Source organism: Tupaia chinensis, unplaced genomic scaffold, assembly GCF_000334495.1.
Source record: "Tupaia chinensis unplaced genomic scaffold, TupChi_1.0 Scaffold000023_1, whole genome shotgun sequence".
Lineage (NCBI taxonomy): Eukaryota > Metazoa > Chordata > Mammalia > Scandentia > Tupaiidae > Tupaia > Tupaia belangeri.
In genome coordinates, this window is record NW_006159453.1 from 369774 (window position 1) to 372358 (window position 2585).

Sequence of the window (2585 nt, forward strand, 5' to 3'; positions counted from 1 at the left end):
CTCACTGGAAGGAGAAACAGAGATAGTGAAAGAGAAAGTGAGACATCACCCTGGGGTTGGAGAGTAAGGCCACATCATAATCCACTCTCCTCCATTTTCCTCCTGGAATCTTGAGCACACAGGCACATGTGACTGGTGTGATTTTTTTTTTTTTTTGAGAGGTTTTTGTTTGTTTGTTTGTTTGTTTTTGTTATAGGGCGCATGCACTTGCCAGACAGAAAGACAGAGACTGAGAGACAGAAAGTGAGAAATCACCCCCCAGGGGGGATGGCCACGCTGCAATCCCTTCTCCTCCGTTCTCCTCTCGGGATCTTAGGCACCCACGCACACACACCTGGCGTGTCTCTGTTCTGGATTATGTGAGCTATGCCGTGTACCAGCAGGGAGATCTAGATAAGGCACTTATTATACTCACAAAGAAGTTTCTTCTGCTAGATTCTGAATATCAGAGAGCTAATGGCAACTTAAAATATTTTGAATATATAATGGCTAAAGAAAAAGATGCCAATAAATCTGCTCCAGATGACCAATCTGATCAGAAAGCCACCCGAAGAAAAAAGGGGCTGCTGTGGATTACTCACCAGAGAGACAGAAGTAGGAAATGCTGTGCCATAGAGAGGGTATCAAAATGACCAATAAACCACAAAACTCTTTTGGCATTACCATGATGAAACCGGAATCCTAAATTTATCCTGGCTCCAGCCAAACAGGAGGATGAGTGGGATAAACCTTGTATTATTCACTTCCATGATATTATTTCTGATGCAGAAATTGAAATTGCCAAAGATCTAGCAAAACTCAGGCTGAGCTGAGCTACAATACATGGCCCCGAGACTGGAAAATTGACCACAGTACACGGTACAAGATATCTAAGAGTGCCTGGCGCTCTGGCTATGAAAACCCTGTGGTGTCTCGAATAAATATGAGAATACGAGATCTAACGGAATGAGATGTTTCCACAGCAGAGGAATTGCAGGTAGCAAATTACGGAGTTGGAGGACAATATGAACCCCATTTTGATTTTGCACGAAAAGATGAGCCAGATGCTTTCAAAGAGCTGGAAACAGGAAATAGAATTGCTACCTGGCTGTTTTATATGAGTGATGTGTCTGCAGGAGGAGCCGCTGTTTTTCCTGAAGAAAGAGCCAGTGTTTGGCCTAAAAAAAAGAAATGCTGTTTTCTGGCATAACTTATTTGCTAGCAGAGAAGGAGATTATAGCACAGCTGGTCCAGTGTTAGTTGGAAGCAAATAGGAACCCAATAAATGCTCCGCGGACAAGAATTTCGAAGACCATGCACACTGTCGGAATCGGAATGACAAGACTTCCCTTCGTTTCCTGTCGTTTGTACTCTAACGTGTCTGGTGCACACATTCCCTAGTCTGCACTTTCAAGAGTTTACAATTGATTAACACTCCATGATCGATTCGGTCCTGAATCTTAACCCGTTTCATCTGTGGACAGTCACCTACTTTGTGGGTTTTTTCCCTCTTGAAAATAATATTGAATCACCACATTGTATATATAAAAAGTTCAGTTGTTATCACAGAAGATAAAGCAGAGTTAAAAATGAAGAATTTTAAATTTTATGTTGTATTTTAAAGAACTTTTTTGGTTAGATAAAAAGTATAATTTAAACCTCTAATTTCACTACATCTCATTTGGTGGGTGGTGGGATAGGATGGGCCATGTGATTGGGTAGCAGATAACTTATAGTACGTGTCTAGGTGTTATGTTTACCCAGTCTGTTTATTTTCTGGATCTGCCTGAAGACTGTTAATAACTAGGACTCTAACCTGGTTCATACGATGTCTGCTCCTCTATAAGCTATTTTAAGTTGATATTTTTTTCTTCCAATTCCCTTTTAAAGAAAATGTACGGGACCAGCAGTTGGCATAGTGGCTACATCACTGGACTCCCATGTAGCTGACCGCCGTGCATGGCGAGTGCATGCGTCCTATAGCAAAAACTTCTCCAAAAAAAGAAAGAAAGAAAGAAAGAAAGATTATGTCTTCTTGGGTGAAGTCATGTAGATCTTTAAGAGTTATAGGCTTTGAGGCCAGCAGGTGGTGGTTAAGGGCGCTGAACTCCAACATGGCTGACCGTGGTTCAAGTTCTAGGGCCTGGTGGCTTGCTTTCTCACTCCCCCTGCCCTGTCCTTCTCTGGTCAAATTTAAATAAATAAATAAATAAATAAAGTTAAAATAAAATAATTCTTTTTAACAAAGAGTTATAGGGTTTATTATTATTTTTTAAAGAATTATTTTAACTTTTATTAATCACTATTATTTATTTTAATTTGACCAGAAAAAGACAGAGAGAGAGAGAGAGAGAGAAAGTGAGAAAACAGGCTGCCAGGTCTGGGACTCGAGTCTCAGCCAGCCACGTGTGAGTCCAGCATCTTTAACCACCATGCCACCTGTCGGCCTTGTCAAATGTTGTTCTTTTAAGAACCCTATTTCTGGGACCAGCAGATTGTGTAATGGTTACGTTGCTGGTCTTCCATGTAGTTAACTGTGGTTAGAGTCCCAGACCTGGTGGCTTAAAACTCACTCTGGGTGTGTGTGTGTGTGTGTGTGTGTGTGT

At 41.2% G+C, this 2585-nt stretch overlaps 1 pseudogene; it reads left to right on the forward strand.

Annotated features, from left to right (window-relative positions):
- Positions 1-344: 344 nt before the first annotated feature.
- Positions 345-1318, forward strand: LOC102470051 (prolyl 4-hydroxylase subunit alpha-1 pseudogene; annotated as a pseudogene).
- Positions 1319-2585: the final 1267 nt, after the last annotated feature.